The sequence below is a fragment of the Heterodontus francisci genome, chromosome 34 (genome assembly GCF_036365525.1).
Source record: "Heterodontus francisci isolate sHetFra1 chromosome 34, sHetFra1.hap1, whole genome shotgun sequence".
Classification (NCBI taxonomy): domain Eukaryota; kingdom Metazoa; phylum Chordata; class Chondrichthyes; order Heterodontiformes; family Heterodontidae; genus Heterodontus; species Heterodontus francisci.
Window position 1 is genome coordinate 47,408,239 of NC_090404.1, and position 17,582 is coordinate 47,425,820.

Sequence of the window (17,582 nt, forward strand, 5' to 3'; positions counted from 1 at the left end):
ACGCAACACATTTCACTACATCTTTCACGCGGCAGCAACACCATTGCGTTCATAGTCTGACAGCAAAATGACCCTCTAGCAGCCACACACCACCACCTGTTCAAGGCAGATAGACAATCTGAGGAGGAAGGTCACACACCTTGTACGCCATCAAACTTCAGCAAGGGCCACCTGGACGGAAAGAAGTGAAAGGTGGCAAAGGTTAATAACCTCGAATGGCTCAGTAACAAGCGCAACGAGACAAGGTGCTCAGAGGCACTGAAGAAAGTGTTGGGAATGCTACATGCCCAATACACATAGCCTGTGCGATCCCTTTGCAAGAGCTACTCAACGTATTCGAGTGATCAGCCCTCGGCCCTGATTTTTTTTTAATTCCCTTGCAGCATCCTGCCATTCTCTCTTGAATGTTAACATTCAATCTGAAAGCACACGACTTTCAGTCAGCTCACACAAAAACATGCTGCCTGAACTAATCCTTCTTTCCTTTTACGTCTGCTTCGAATGCGAATCACCTTATCTTCTTGTCCTCTGGTTAACCCTTCCCTCCTGCCACAAAAAAGCTTTCTCGCTCAAAACAGTCCTTGTTTGGAACACCAAGATCAAAACTTCTGTGAGCACGAGAGAACAACGCCCATCTTGCACTTTTGCACACCGTGTACCTGAAGTCATCCACGGCGAGCCCATGGTGCCAATCCTTCTCGATACCCACACGAAGGATTTCTTTCTAAAGTGTGGTGTCGGGAAAGGGGAAAAGAATAATGCAGCGTGGGCCAAAACATTGAACTCCAAGTATTTTGCATATCGTGCTTGCTTCTGTTGCAAAGCCAGGAAAAGAGAGAAAAACAAACAAGTAAAGAAAGAAAGAAACAAACAAGCAAACAAGCAAAAAAAAACCATATGCGTTTCCTGCTTGCCTGCAGTGGCCGATGATGTGCAATATCAAGCCCGCAAAAGTGCGAATCCGCCGTCCAGATCTCTGCAGCTGTCACAGGACTGAACTGGATGAAAGTGTTGAATGTATGCCATCACAGAGAGGAGGCAAATCACTGTGCGATGTAACATCAATGATGTGGGATGAGGGATAAAATTGAATTGATTGAGTCAAGAGCTTTAGCGGTGGTACTGCGTCGGCTGCCTGGCTCCAAAGTAGAAGCCTAAATGGTGATGGAAACGTGCCCCTTCCAAGCTGACACAACATCTCTGAAGCCCAAAGGGGGCTGACAATCTCTGGCAAACTGTCGGAAACGTTTCTGTGTGCTTCCTCGTTAGTATAGTGGTGAGTATCCTCGCCTGTCACGCGGGAGACTGGGGTTCAATTCCCCGATGGGGAGGCGTGAGCGTTTACTGAGGCCACCCGAGAGCGATGCGCGAAAACTTTTTGAAAACCAAATCTGTTTGCACTGCCGCATGGAGACTCTCATCCACAATACGTACGCGGCCCGCCACCCGTTTTATCAAAACTATCAACAGCAAACATGTTCCACACATCCGCCTATCACAATCACCGCACAACATCCGCTCTTTACTCATCAGACTGGCCACTTTCTCTTCTTTGCATTCTCAAAGCGGCTCATTCAAAATGCACTAAACACATTTTCCTTGGCACATTTCATTGCTTCATTAAACCGCGACGCTTTCTACAACCAACATGCTTTATAAGCCACGACGCAACACATTTCACTACATCTTTCACGCGGCAGCAACACCATTGCGTTCATAGTCTGACAGCAAAATGACCCTCTAGCAGCCACACACCACCACCTGTTCAAGGCAGATAGACAATCTGAGGAGGAAGGTCACACACCTTGTACGCCATCAAACTTCAGCAAGGGCCACCTGGACGGAAAGAAGTGAAAGGTGGCAAAGGTTAATAACCTTGAATGGCTCAGTAACAAGCGTAACGAGACAAGGTGCTCAGAGGCACTGAAGAAAGTGTTGGGGATGCTACATGCCCAATACACATAGCCTGTGCGATCCCTTTGCAAGAGCTACTCAACGTATTCGAGTCATCAGCCCTCGGCCCTGATTTTTTTTAAATTCCCTTGCAGCATCCTGCCATTCTCTCTTGAATGTTAACATTCAATCTGAAAGCACACGACTTTCAGTCAGCTCACACAACAACATGCTGCCTGAACTAATCCTTCTTTCCTTTTACGTCTGCTTCGAATGCGAATCACCTTATCTTCTTGTCCTCTGGTTAACCCTTCCCTCCTGCCACAAAAAAGCTTTCTCGCTCAAAACAGTCCTTGTTTGGAACACCAAGATCAAAACTTCTGTGAGCACGAGAGAACAACGCCCATCTTGCACTTTTGCACACCGTGTACCTGAAGTCATCCACGGCGAGCCCATGGTGCCAATCCTTCTCGATACCCACACGAAGGATTTCTTTCTAAAGTGTGGTATCGGGAAAGGGGAAAAGAATAATGCAGCGTGGGCCAAAACATTGAACTCCAAGTATTTTGCACATCGTGCTTGCTTCTGTTGCAAAGCCAGGAAAAGAGAGAAAAACAAACATGTAAAGAAAGAAAGAAACAAACAAGCAAACAAGCAAAAAAAAACCATATGCGTTTCCTGCTTGCCTGCAGTGGCCGATGATGTGCAATATCAAGCCCGCAAAAGTGCGAATCCGCCTTCCAGATCTCTGCAGCTGTCACAGGACTGAACTGGATGAAAGTGTTGAATGTATGCCATCACAGAGAGGAGGCAAATCACTGTGCGATGTAACATCAATGATGTGGGATGAGGGATAAAATTGAATTGATTGAGACAAGAGCTTTAGCGGTGGTACTGTGTCGCCTGCCTGGCTCCAAAGTAGACGCCTAAATGGTGATGGAAACGTGCCCCCTCCAAGCTGACACAACATCTCTGAAGCCCAAAGGTGGGTGGCAATCTCTGGCAAACTGTAGGAATCCTTTCTGTGTGCTTCCTCGTTAGTATAGTGGTGAGTGTCCCCGCCTGTCACGCGGGAGACCGGGGTTCAATTCCCCGACGGGGAGGCGTAAGCCTTGCTGAGGCCACCCGAGAGCTGTTAAGGGAAACTTTTTGAATTCCAAATCGCTTTGCACTGCCGCATGGAGACTCTCATCCACAACACGTACGCGGCCCGCCACCCGTTTTATCAAAACTATCAACAGCAAACATGTTCCACACATCCGCCTATCACAATCACCGCACAACATCCGCTCTTTACTCATCAGACTGGCCACTTTCTCTTCTTTGCATTCTCAAAGCGGCTCATTCAAAATGCACTAAACACATTTTCCTTGGCACATTTCATTGCTTCATTAAACCGCGACGCTTTCTACAACCAACATGCTTTATAAGCCACGACGCAACACATTTCACTACATCTTTCACGCGGCAGCAACACCATTGCGTTCATAGTCTGACAGCAAAGTGACCCTCTGGCTGCCACACACCACCACCTGTTCAAGGCAGATAGACAATCTGAGGAGGAAGGTCACACACCTTGTACGCCATCAAACTTCAGCAAGGGCCACCTGGACGGAAAGAAGTGAAAGGTGGCAAAGGTTAATAACCTCGAATGGCTCAGTAACAAGCGCAACGAGACAAGGTGCTCAGAGGCACTGAAGAAAGTGTTGGGAATGCTACATGCCCAATACACATTGCCTGTGCGATCCCTTTGCAAGAGCTACTCAACGTATTCGAGTGATCAGCCCTCGGCCCTGATTTTTTTTTAATTCCCTTGCAGCATCCTGCCATTCTCTCTTGAATGTTAACATTCAATCTGAAAGCACACGACTTTCAGTCAGCTCACACAACAACATGCTGCCTGAACTAATCCTTCTTTCCTTTTACGTCTGCTTCGAATGCGAATCACCTTATCTTCTTGTCCTCTGGTTAACCCTTCCCTCCTGCCACAAAAAAGCTTTCTCGCTCAAAACAGTCCTTGTTTGGAACACCAAGATCAAAAAGTCTGTGAGCACGATAGAACAACGCCCATCTTGCACTTTTGCACACCGTGTACCTGAAGTCATCCACGGCGAGCCCATGGTGCCAATCCTTCTCGATACCCACACGAAGGATTTCTTTCTAAAGTGTGGTATCGGGAAAGGGAAAAAGAATAATGCAGCGTGGGCCAAAACATTGAACTCCAAGTATTTTGCATATCGTGCTTGCTTCTGTTGCAAAGCCAGGAAAAGAGAGAAAAACAAACAAGTAAAGAAAGAAAGAAACAAATAAGCAAACAAGCAAAAAAAAACCATATGCGTTTCCTGCTTGCCTGCAGTGGCCGATGATGTACAATATCAAGCCCGCAAAAGTGCGAATCCGCCGTCCAGATCTCTGCAGCTGTCACAGGACTGAACTGGATGAAAGTGTTGAATGTATGCCATCACAGAGAGGAGGCAAATCACTGTGCGATGTAACATCAATGATGTGGGATGAGGGATAAAATTGAATTGATTGAGTCAAGAGCTTTAGCGGTGGCACTGCGTCGCCTGCCTGGCTCCAAAGTAAAAGCCTAAATGGTGATGGAAACGTGCCCCCTCCAAGCTGACACAACATCTCTGAAGCCCAAAGGTGGGTGGCAATCTCTGGCAAACTGTCGGAATTTTTGCTGTGTGCTTCCTCGTTAGTATAGTGGTGAGTGTCCCCGCCTGTCAAGCGGGAGACCGGGGTTCAATTTCCCGACGGGGAGGCGTAAGCCTTGCTGAGGCCACCCGAGAGCTGTTAAGGGAAACTTTTTGAATTCCAAATCGCTTTGCACTGCCGCATGGAGACTCTCATCCACAACACGTACGCGGCCCGCCACCCGTTTTATCAAAACTATCAACAGCAAACATGTTCCACACATCCGCCTATCACAATCACCGCACAACATCCGCTCTTCACTCATCAGACTGGCCACTTTCTCTTCTTTGCATTCACAAAGCGGCTCATTCAAAATGCACTAAACACATTTTCCTTGGCACATTTCATTGCTTCATTAAACCGCGACGCTTTCTACAACCAACATGCTTTATAAGCCACGACGCAACACATTTCACTACATCTTTCACGCGGCAGCAACACCATTGCGTTCATAGTCTGACAGCAAAATAACCCTCTAGCAGCCACACACCACCACCTGTTCAAGGCAGATAGACAATCTGAGGAGGAAGGTCACACACCTTGTACGCCATCAAACTTCAGCAAGGGCCACCTGGACGGAAAGAAGTGAAAGGTGGCAAAGGTTAATAACCTCGAATGGCTCAGTAACAAGCGCAACGAGACAAGGTGCTCAGAGGCACTGAAGAAAGTGTTGGGAATGCGACATGCCCAATACACATAGCCTGTGCGATCCCTTTGCAAGAGCTACTCAACGTATTCGAGTGATCAGCCCTCGGCCCTGATTTTTTTTTAAATTCCCTTGCAGCATCCTGCCATTCTCTCTTGAATGTTAACATTCAATCTGAAAGCACACGACTTTCAGTCAGCTCACACAACAACATGCTGCCTAAACTAATCCTTCTTTCCTTGTACGTCTGCTTCGAATGCGAATCACCTTATCTTCTTGTCCTCTGGTTAACCCTTCCCTCCTGCCACAAAAAAGCTTGCTCGCTCAAAACAGTCCTTGTTTGGAACACCAAGATCAAAACTTCTGTGAGCACGATAGAACAACGCCCATCTTGCACTTTTGCACACCGTGTACCTGAAGTCATCCACGGCGAGCCCATGGTGCCAATCCTCCTCGATACCCACACGAAGGATTTCTTTCTAAAGTGTGGTGTCGAGAAAGGGGAAAAGAATAATGCAGCGTGGGCCAAAACATTGAACTCCAAGTATTTTGCATATTGTGCTTGCTTCTGTTGCAAAGCCAGGAAAAGAGAGAAAAACAAACAAGTAAAGAAAGAAAGAAACAAACAAGCAAACAAGCAAAAAAAAATCATATGCGTTTCCTGCTTGCCTGTAGTGGCCGATGATGTGCAATATCAAGCCCGCAAAAGTGCGAATCCGCCGTCCAGATCTCTGCAGCTGTCACAGGACTGAACTGGATGAAAGTGTTGAATGTATGCCATCACAGAGAGGAGGCAAATCACTGTGCGATGTAACATCAATGATGTGGGATGAGGGATAAAATTGAATTGATTGAGTCAAGAGCTTTAGCGGTGGTACTGCGTCGGCTGCCTGGCTCCAAAGTAGAAGCCTTAATGGTGATGCAAACGTGCCCCCTCCAAGCTGACACAACATCTATGATGCCCAAAGGTGGCTGGCAATCTTTGGCAAACTGTAGGAAGCGTTTCAACGTGCTTCCTCGTTAGTATAGTGGTGAGTATCCCCGCCTGTCTCGCGGGAGACCGGGGTTTAATTCCCCGACGGGGAGGCGTGAGCGTTGCTGAGGCCACCCGAGAGCTGTTCAGGGAAACTTTTTGAATTCCAAATCGCTTTGCACTGCCGCATGGAGACTCTCATCCACAACACGTACGCGGCCCGCCACCCGTTTTATCAAAACTATCAACAGCAAACTTGTTCCACACATCCGCCTATCACAATCACCGCACACCATCCGCTCTTTACTCATCAGACTGGCCACTTTCTCTTCTTTGCATTCACAAAGCGGCTCATTCAAAATGCACTAAACACATTTTCCTTGGCACATTTCATTGCTTCATTAAACCGCGACGCTTTCTACAACCAACATGCTTTATAAGCCACGACGCAACACATTTCACTACATCTTTCACGCGGCAGCAACACCATTGCGTTCATAGTCTGACAGCAAAGTGACCCTCTGGCTGCCACACACCACCACCTGTTCAAGGCAGATAGACAATCTGAGGAGGAAGGTCACACACCTTGTACGCCATCAAACTTCAGCAAGGGCCACCTGGACGGAAAGAAGTGAAAGGTGGCAAAGGTTAATAACCTCGAATGGCTCAGTAACAAGCACAACGAGACAAGGTGCTCAGAGGCACTGAAGAAAGTGTTGGGAATGCTACATGCCCAATACACATTGCCTGTGCGATCCCTTTGCAAGAGCTACTCAACGTATTCGAGTGATCAGCCCTCGGCCCTGATTTTTTTTTAATTCCCTTGCAGCATCCTGCCATTCTCTCTTGAATGTTAACATTCAATCTGAAAGCACACGACTTTCAGTCAGCTCACACAACAACATGCTGCCTGAACTAATCCTTCTTTCCTTTTACGTCTGCTTCGAATGCGAATCACCTTATCTTCTTGTCCTCTGGTTAACCCTTCCCTCCTGCCACAAAAAAGCTTTCTCGCTCAAAACAGTCCTTGTTTGGAACACCAAGATCAAAAAGTCTGTGAGCACGATAGAACAACGCCCATCTTGCACTTTTGCACACCGTGTACCTGAAGTCATCCACGGCGAGCCCATGGTGCCAATCCTTCTCGATACCCACACGAAGGATTTCTTTCTAAAGTGTGGTATCGGGAAAGGGGAAAAGAATAATGCAGCGTGGGCCAAAACATTGAACTCCAAGTATTTTGCATATCGTGCTTGCTTCTGTTGCAAAGCCAGGAAAAGAGAGAAAAACAAACAAGTAAAGAAAGAAAGAAACAAATAAGCAAACAAGCAAAAAAAAACCATATGCGTTTCCTGCTTGCCTGCAGTGGCCGATGATGTACAATATCAAGCCCGCAAAAGTGCGAATCCGCCGTCCAGATCTCTGCAGCTGTCACAGGACTGAACTGGATGAAAGTGTTGAATGTATGCCATCACAGAGAGGAGGCAAATCACTGTGCGATGTAACATCAATGATGTGGGATGAGGGATAAAATTGAATTGATTGAGTCAAGAGCTTTAGCGGTGGCACTGCGTCGCCTGCCTGGCTCCAAAGTAAAAGCCTAAATGGTGATGGAAACGTGCCCCCTCCAAGCTGACACAACATCTCTGAAGCCCAAAGGTGGGTGGCAATCTCTGGCAAACTGTCGGAATTTTTGCTGTGTGCTTCCTCGTTAGTATAGTGGTGAGTGTCCCCGCCTGTCAAGCGGGAGACCGGGGTTCAATTTCCCGACGGGGAGGCGTAAGCCTTGCTGAGGCCACCCGAGAGCTGTTAAGGGAAACTTTTTGAATTCCAAATCGCTTTGCACTGCCGCATGGAGACTCTCATCCACAACACGTACGCGGCCCGCCACCCGTTTTATCAAAACTATCAACAGCAAACATGTTCCACACATCCGCCTATCACAATCACCGCACAACATCCGCTCTTCACTCATCAGACTGGCCACTTTCTCTTCTTTGCATTCACAAAGCGGCTCATTCAAAATGCACTAAACACATTTTCCTTGGCACATTTCATTGCTTCATTAAACCGCGACGCTTTCTACAACCAACATGCTTTATAAGCCACGACGCAACACATTTCACTACATCTTTCACGCGGCAGCAACACCATTGCGTTCATAGTCTGACAGCAAAATAACCCTCTAGCAGCCACACACCACCACCTGTTCAAGGCAGATAGACAATCTGAGGAGGAAGGTCACACACCTTGTACGCCATCAAACTTCAGCAAGGGCCACCTGGACGGAAAGAAGTGAAAGGTGGCAAAGGTTAATAACCTCGAATGGCTCAGTAACAAGCGCAACGAGACAAGGTGCTCAGAGGCACTGAAGAAAGTGTTGGGAATGCGACATGCCCAATACACATAGCCTGTGCGATCCCTTTGCAAGAGCTACTCAACGTATTCGAGTGATCAGCCCTCGGCCCTGATTTTTTTTTAAATTCCCTTGCAGCATCCTGCCATTCTCTCTTGAATGTTAACATTCAATCTGAAAGCACACGACTTTCAGTCAGCTCACACAACAACATGCTGCCTAAACTAATCCTTCTTTCCTTGTACGTCTGCTTCGAATGCGAATCACCTTATCTTCTTGTCCTCTGGTTAACCCTTCCCTCCTGCCACAAAAAAGCTTGCTCGCTCAAAACAGTCCTTGTTTGGAACACCAAGATCAAAACTTCTGTGAGCACGATAGAACAACGCCCATCTTGCACTTTTGCACACCGTGTACCTGAAGTCATCCACGGCGAGCCCATGGTGCCAATCCTCCTCGATACCCACACGAAGGATTTCTTTCTAAAGTGTGGTGTCGAGAAAGGGGAAAAGAATAATGCAGCGTGGGCCAAAACATTGAACTCCAAGTATTTTGCATATTGTGCTTGCTTCTGTTGCAAAGCCAGGAAAAGAGAGAAAAACAAACAAGTAAAGAAAGAAAGAAACAAACAAGCAAACAAGCAAAAAAAAATCATATGCGTTTCCTGCTTGCCTGTAGTGGCCGATGATGTGCAATATCAAGCCCGCAAAAGTGCGAATCCGCCGTCCAGATCTCTGCAGCTGTCACAGGACTGAACTGGATGAAAGTGTTGAATGTATGCCATCACAGAGAGGAGGCAAATCACTGTGCGATGTAACATCAATGATGTGGGATGAGGGATAAAATTGAATTGATTGAGTCAAGAGCTTTAGCGGTGGTACTGCGTCGGCTGCCTGGCTCCAAAGTAGAAGCCTTAATGGTGATGCAAACGTGCCCCCTCCAAGCTGACACAACATCTATGATGCCCAAAGGTGGCTGGCAATCTTTGGCAAACTGTAGGAAGCGTTTCAACGTGCTTCCTCGTTAGTATAGTGGTGAGTATCCCCGCCTGTCTCGCGGGAGACCGGGGTTTAATTCCCCGACGGGGAGGCGTGAGCGTTGCTGAGGCCACCCGAGAGCTGTTCAGGGAAACTTTTTGAATTCCAAATCGCTTTGCACTGCCGCATGGAGACTCTCATCCACAACACGTACGCGGCCCGCCACCCGTTTTATCAAAACTATCAACAGCAAACTTGTTCCACACATCCGCCTATCACAATCACCGCACACCATCCGCTCTTTACTCATCAGACTGGCCACTTTCTCTTCTTTGCATTCACAAAGCGGCTCATTCAAAATGCACTAAACACATTTTCCTTGGCACATTTCATTGCTTCATTAAACCGCGACGCTTTCTACAACCAACATGCTTTATAAGCCACGACGCAACACATTTCACTACATCTTTCACGCGGCAGCAACACCATTGCGTTCATAGTCTGACAGCAAAATAACCCTCTAGCAGCCACACACCACCACCTGTTCAAGGCAGATAGACAATCTGAGGAGGAAGGTCACACACCTTGTACGCCATCAAACTTCAGCAAGGGCCACCTGGACGGAAAGAAGTGAAAGGTGGCAAAGGTTAATAACCTCGAATGGCTCAGTAACAAGCGCAACGAGACAAGGTGCTCAGAGGCACTGAAGAAAGTGTTGGGAATGCGACATGCCCAATACACATAGCCTGTGCGATCCCTTTGCAAGAGCTACTCAACGTATTCGAGTGATCAGCCCTCGGCCCTGATTTTTTTTTAATTCCCTTGCAGCATCCTGCCATTCTCTCTTGAATGTTAACATTCAATCTGAAAGCACACGACTTTCAGTGAGCTCACACAACAACATGCTGCCTAAACTAATCCTTCTTTCCTTGTACGTCTGCTTCAAATGCGAATCACCTTATCTTCTTGTCCTCTGGTTAACCCTTCCCTCCTGCCACAAAAAAGCTTTCTCGCTCAAAACAGTCCTTGTTTGGAACACCAAGATCAAAACTTCTGTGAGCACGAGAGAACAACGCCCATCTTGCACTTTTGCACACCGTGTACCTGAAGTCATCCACGGCGAGCCCATGGTGCCAATCCTTCTCGATACCCACGCGAAGGATTTCTTTCTAAAGTGTGGTGTCGGGAAAGGGGAAAAGAATAATGCAGCGTGGGCCAAAACATTGAACTTCAAGTATTTTGCATATCGTGCTTGCTTCTGTTGCAAAGCCAGGAAAAGAGAGAAAAACAAACAAGTAAAGAAAGAAAGAAACAAACAAGCAAACAAGCAAATAAAAATCATATGCGTTTCCTGCTTGCCTGTAGTGGCCGATGATGTGCAATATCAAGCCCGCAAAAGTGCGAATCCGCCGTCCAGATCTCTGCAGCTGTCACAGGACTGAACTGGATGAAAGTGTTGAATGTATGCCATCACAGAGAGGAGGCAAATCACTGTGCGATGTAACATCAATGATGTGGGATGAGGGATAAAATTGAATTGATTGAGTCAAGAGCTTTAGCGGTGGTACTGCGTCGGCTGCCTGGCTCCAAAGTAGAAGCCTAAATGATGATGGAAACGTGCCCCCTCCAAGCTGACACAACATCTATGAAGCCCAAAGGTAGCTGGCAATCTCTGGCAAACTGTAGAAAGCGTCTCTGTGTGCTTCCTCGTTAGTATAGTGGTGAGTATCCCCGCCTGTCACGCGGGCGACCGGGGTTCAATTCCCCGACGGGGAGGCGTGAGTGTTGCTGAGGCCACCCGAGAGCGAGGAAGAAAAATTTCTTGAATTCCAAATCGCTTTGCACTGCCGCATGGAGACTCTCATCCACAACGCGGCCCGCCACCCGTTTTATCAAAACTATCAACAGCAAACATGTTCCACACATCCGCCTATCACAATCACCGCACAACATCCGCTCTTTACTCATCAGACTGGCCACTTTCTCTTCTTTGCATTCACAAAGCGGCTCATTCAAAATGCACCAAACACATTTTCCTTGGCACATTTCATTGCTTCATTAAACCGCGACGCTTTCTACAACCAACATGCTTTCTAAGCCACGACGCAACACATTTCACTACATCTTTCACGCGGCAGCAACACCATTGCGTTCATAGTCTGACAGCAAAGTAACCCTCTAGCAGCCACACACCACCACCTGTTCAAGGCAAATAGACAATCTGAGGAGGAAGGTCACACACCTTGTACGCCATCAAACTTCAACAAGGGCCACCTGGACGGAAAGAAGTGAAAGGTGGCAAAGGTTAATAACCTCGAATGGCTCAGTAACAAGCGCAACGAGACAAGGTGCTCAGAGGCACTGAAGAAAGTGTTGGGAATGCGACATGCCCAATAAACATAGCCTGTGCGATCCCTTTGCAAGAGCTACTCAACGTATTCGAGTGATCAGCCCTCGGCCCTGATTTTTTTTTTAATTCCCTTGCAGCATCCTGCCATTCTCTCTTGAATGTTAACATTCAATCTGAAAGCACACGATTTTCAGTCAGCTCACACAACAACATGCTGCCTAAACTAATCCTTCTTTCCTTGTACGTCTGCTTCGAATGCGAATCACCTGATCTTCTTGTCCTCTGGTTAACCCTTCCCTCCTGCCACAAAAAAGCTTTCTCGCTCAAAACAGTCCTTGTTTGGAACACCAAGATCAAAACTTCTGTGAGCACGAGAGAACAACGCCCATCTTGCACTTTTGCACACCGTGTACCTGAAGTCATCCACGGCGAGCCCATGGTGCCAATCCTTCTCGATACCCACGCGAAGGATTTCTTTCTAAAGTGTGGTGTCGGGAAAGGGGAAAAGAATAATGCAGCGTTGGCCAAAACATTGAACTCCAAGTATTTTGCATATCGTGCTTGCTTCTGTTGCAAAGCCAGGAAAAGAGAGAAAAACAAACAAGTAAAGAAAGAAAGAAACAAACAAGCAAACAAGCAAAAAAAAATCATATGCGTTTCCTGCTTGCCTGTAGTGGCCGATGATGTGCAATATCAAGCCCGCAAAAGTACGAATCCGCCGTCCAGATCTCTGCAGCTGTCACAGGACTGAACTGGATGAAAGTGTTGAATGTATGCCATCACAGCGAGGAGGCAAATCACTGTGCGATGTAACATCAATGATGTGGGATGAGGGATAAAATTGAATTGATTGAGTCAAGAGCTTTAGCGGTGGTACTGCGTCGGCTGCCTGGCTCCAAAGTAGAAGCCTAAATGGTGATGGAAACGTGCCCCCTCCAAGCTGACACAACATCTATGAAGCCCAAAGGTAGCTGGCAATCTCTGGCAAACTGTAGAAAGCGTTTCTGTGTGCTTCCTCGTTAGTATAGTGCCGAGTATCCCCGCCTGTCACGCGGGCGACCGGGGTTCAATTCCCCGACGGGAAGGCGTGAGTGTTGCTGAGGCCACCCGAGAGCGGGAAGGGAGAACTACTTGAATCTTAAATCGTTTTGCACTGCCGCATTGAGACTCTCATCCACAACACGTACGCGGCCCGCCACCCGTTTTATCAAAACGATCAACAGCATACATGTTCCACACATCCGCCTATCACAATCACCGCACAACATCCGCTCTTTACTCATCAGACTGGCCACTTTCTCTTCTTTGCATTCACAAAGCGGCTCATTCAAAATGCACTAAACACATTTTCCTTGGCACATTTCATTGCTTCATTAAACCGCGACGCTTTCTACAACCAACATGCTTTATAAGCCACGACGCAACACATTTCACTACATCTTTCACGCGGCAGCAACACCATTGCGTTCATAGTCTGACAGCAAAATAACCCTCTAGCAGCCACACACCACCACCTGTTCAAGGCAGATAGACAATCTGAGGAAGAAGGTCACACACCTTGTACGCCATCAAACTTCAGCAAGGGCCACCTGGACGGAAAGAAGCGAAAGGTGGCAAAGGCTAATAACCTCGAATGGCTCATTAACAAGCGCAACGAGACAAGGTGCTCAGAGGCACTGAAGAAAGTGTTGGGAATGCGACATGCCCAATACACATAGCCTGTGCGATCCCTTTGCAAGAGCTACTCAACGTATTCGAGTGATCAGCCCTCGGCCCTGATATTTTTTTAAATTCCCTTGCAGCATCCTGCCATTCTCTCTTGAATGTTAACATTCAATCTGAAAGCACAGGACTTTCAGTCAGCTCACACAACAACATGCTGCCTAAACTAATCCTTCTTTCCTTGTACGTCTGCTTCGAATGCGAATCACCTTATCTTCTTGTCCTCTGGTTAACCCTTCCCTCCTGCCACAAAAAAAGCTTTCTCGCTCAAAACAGTCCTTGTTTGGAACACCAAGATCAAAACTTCTGTGAGCACGAGAGAACAACGCCCATCTTGCACTTTTGCACACCGTGTACCTGAAGTCATCCACGGCGATCCCATGGTGCCATTCCTTCTCGATACCCACACGAAGGATTTCTTTCTAAATTGTGGTGTCGGGAAAGCGGAAAAGAATAATGCAGCGTGGGCCAAAACATTGAACTCCAAGTATTTTGCATATCGTGCTTGCTTCTGTTGCAAAGCCAGGAAAAGAGAGAAAAACAAACAAGTAAAGAAAGAAAGAAACAAACAAACAAACAAGCAAAAAAAATCATATGCGTTTCCTGCTTGCCTGTAGTGGCCGATGATGTGCAATATCAAGCCCGCAAAAGTGCGAATCCGCCGTCCAGATCTCTGCAGCTGTCACAGGACTGAACTGGATGAAAGTGTTGAATGTATGCCATCACAGAGAGGAGGCAAATCACTGTGCGATGTAACATCAATGATGTGGGATGAGGGATAAAATTGAATTGATTGAGTCAAGAGCTTTAGCGGTGGTACTGCGTCGGCTGCCTGGCTCCAAAGTAGAAGCCTAAATGGTGATGGAAACGTGCCCCCTCCAAGCTGACACAACATCTATGAAGCCCAAAGGTAGCTGGCAATCTCTGGCAAACTGTAGAAAGCGTCTCTGTGTGCTTCCTCGTTAGTATAGTGGTGAGTATCCCCGCCTGTCACGCGGGCGACCGGGGTTCAATTCCCCGACGGGAAGGCGTGAGTGTTGCTGAGGCCAACCGAGAGCGGGCAGGGAAAACTTCATGAATCTTAAATCGTTTTGCACTGCCGCATTGAGACTCTCATCCACAACACGTACGCGGCCCGCCACCCGTTTTATCAAAACGATCAACAGCATACATGTTCCACACATCCGCCTATCACAGTCACCGCACAACATCCGCTCTTTACTCATCAGACTGGCCACTTTCTCTTCTTTGCATTCACAAAGCGGCTCATTCAAAATGCACTAAACACATTTTCCTTGGCACATTTCATTGCTTCATTAAACTGCGACGCTTTCTACAACCAACATGCTTTATAAGCCACGACGCAACACATTTCACTACATCTTTCACGCGGCAGCAACACCATTGCGTTCATAGTCTGACAGCAAAATAACCCTCTAGCAGCCACACACCACCACCTGTTCAAGGCAGATAGACAATCTGAGGAAGAAGGTCACACTCCTTGTACGCCATCAAACTTCAGCAAGGGCCACCTGGACGGAAAGAAGCGAAAGGTGGCAAAGGCTAATAACCTCGAATGGCTCATTAACAAGCGCAACGAGACAAGGTGCTCAGATGCACTGAAGAAAGTGTTGGGAATGCGACATGCCCAATACACATAGCCTGTGCGATCCCTTTGCAAGAGCTACTCAACGTATTCGAGTGATCAGCCCTCGGCCCTGATTTTTTTTTAAATTCCCTTGCAGCATCCTGCCATTCTCTCTTGAATGTTAACATTCAATCTGAAAGCACAGGACTTTCAGTCAGCTCACACAACAACATGCTGCCTAAACTAATCCTTCTTTCCTTGTACGTCTGCTTCGAATGCGAATCACCTTATCTTCTTGTCCTCTGGTTAACCCTTCCCTCCTGCCACAAAAAAAGCTTTCTCGCTCAAAACAGTCCTTGTTTGGAACACCAAGATCAAAACTTCTGTGAGCACGAGAGAACAACGCCCATCTTGCACTTTTGCACACCGTGTACCTGAAGTCATCCACGGCGATCCCATGGTGCCATTCCTTCTCGATACCCACACGAAGGATTTCTTTCTAAATTGTGGTGTCGGGAAAGGGGAAAAGAATAATGCAGCGTGGGCCAAAACATTGAACTCCAAGTATTTTGCATATCGTGCTTGCTTCTGTTGCAAAGCCAGGAAAAGAGAGAAAAACAAACAAGTAAAGAAAGAAAGAAACAAACAAACAAACAAGCAAAAAAAATCATATGCGTTTCCTGCTTGCCTGTAGTGGCCGATGATGTGCAATATCAAGCCCGCAAAAGTGCGAATCCGCCGTCCAGATCTCTGCAGCTGTCACAGGACTGAACTGGATGAAAGTGTTGAATGTATGCCATCACAGAGAGGAGGCAAATCACTGTGCGATGTAACATCAATGATGTGGGATGAGGGATAAAATTGAATTGATTGAGTCAAGAGCTTTAGCGGTGGTACTGCGTCGGCTGCCTGGCTCCAAAGTAGAAGCCTAAATGGTGATGGAAACGTGCCCCCTCCAAGCTGACACAACATCTATGAAGCCCAAAGGTGGCTGGCAATCTCTGGCAAACTGTAGAAAGCGTCTCTGCGTGCTTTCTCGCTATTATAGTGGTGAGTATCCCCGCCTGTCACGCGGGAGGCCGGGGTTCAATTCCCCGACGGGGAGGCTGAGCGTTGCTGAGGTCACCAGAGAGCGGAGAGAGAAAACTTATTGAATTCCAAATCGCTTTGCTCTGCAGCATGGAGACTCTCATCCACAACACGTCCGCGGCCCGCCACCCGCTTTATCAAAATAATCAACAGCAAACATGTTCCACACATCCGCCTATCACAATCACCGCACAACATCCGCTCTTTACTCATCAGACTGGCCACTTTCTCTTCTTTGCATTCACAAAGCGGCTCATTCAAAATGCACTAAACACATTTTCCTTGGCACATTTCATTGCTTCATTAAACCGCGACGCTTTCTGCAACCAACATGCTTTATAAGCCACGACGCAACACATTTCACGACATCTTTCACGCGGCAGCAACACCATTGCGTTCATAGTCTGACAGCAAAATGACCCTCCAGCAGCCACACACCACCACCTGTTCAAGGCAGATAGACAATCTGAGGAAGAAGGTCACACACCTTGAACGCCATCAAACTTCAGCAAGGGCCACCTGGACGGAAAGAAGTGAAAGGTGGCAAAGGTTAATAACCTCGAATGGCTCAGTAACAAGCGCAACGAGACAAGGTGCTCAGAGGCACTGAAGAAAGTGTTGGGAATGCTACATGCCCAATACACATAGCCTGTGCGATCCCTTTGCAAGAGCTACTCAACGTATTCGAGTGATCAGCCCTCGGCCCTGATTTTTTTTTAATTCCCTTGCAGCATCCTGCCATTCTCTCTTGAATGTTAACATTCAATCTGAAAGCACACGACTTTCAGTCAGCTCACACAACAACATGCTGCCTAAACTGATCCTTCTTTCCTTGTACGTCTGCTTCGAATGCGAATCACCTTATCTTCTTGTCCTCTGGTTAACCCTTCCCTCCTGCCACAAAAAAGCTTTCTCGCTCAAAACAGTCCTTGTTTGCAACACCAAGATCAAAACGTCTGTGAGCCCGATAGAACAACGCCCATCTTGCACTTTTGCACTCCGTGTACCTGAAGTCATCCACGGCGAGACCATGGTGCCAATCCTTCTCGATACCCACACGAAGGATTTCTTTCTAAAGTGTGGTGTCGGGAAAGGGGAAAAGAATAATGCAGCGTGGGCCAAAACATTGAACTCCAAATATTTTGCATATCGTGCTTGCTTCTGTTGCAAAGCCAGGAAAAGAGAGAAAAACAAACAAGTAAAGAAAGAAAGAAACAAACAAACAAACAAGCAAAAAAAATCATATGCGTTTCCTGCTTGCCTGTAGTGGCCGATGATGTGCAATATCAAG

General features: G+C 47.2%; 5 non-coding genes across 5 annotated transcripts; all 5 read left to right on the forward strand.

The window, feature by feature from the left end:
• Positions 1-2,924: 2,924 nt before the first annotated feature.
• Positions 2,925-2,996, forward strand: trnad-guc (transfer RNA aspartic acid (anticodon GUC)). Its single transcript has one exon. It is a non-coding gene; the product is annotated as a tRNA-Asp (tRNA).
• Positions 2,997-4,588: 1,592 nt separating this feature from the next.
• On the forward strand, positions 4,589-4,660 carry trnad-guc (transfer RNA aspartic acid (anticodon GUC)). Its single transcript has one exon. It is a non-coding gene; the product is annotated as a tRNA-Asp (tRNA).
• Positions 4,661-7,917: 3,257 nt separating this feature from the next.
• Positions 7,918-7,989, forward strand: trnad-guc (transfer RNA aspartic acid (anticodon GUC)). The gene has a single exon. It is a non-coding gene; the product is annotated as a tRNA-Asp (tRNA).
• Positions 7,990-11,246: 3,257 nt separating this feature from the next.
• trnad-guc (transfer RNA aspartic acid (anticodon GUC)) lies at positions 11,247-11,318 on the forward strand. The gene has a single exon. It is a non-coding gene; the product is annotated as a tRNA-Asp (tRNA).
• A 3,252-nt stretch (positions 11,319-14,570) lies between these two features.
• Positions 14,571-14,642, forward strand: trnad-guc (transfer RNA aspartic acid (anticodon GUC)). The gene has a single exon. It is a non-coding gene; the product is annotated as a tRNA-Asp (tRNA).
• Positions 14,643-17,582: the final 2,940 nt, after the last annotated feature.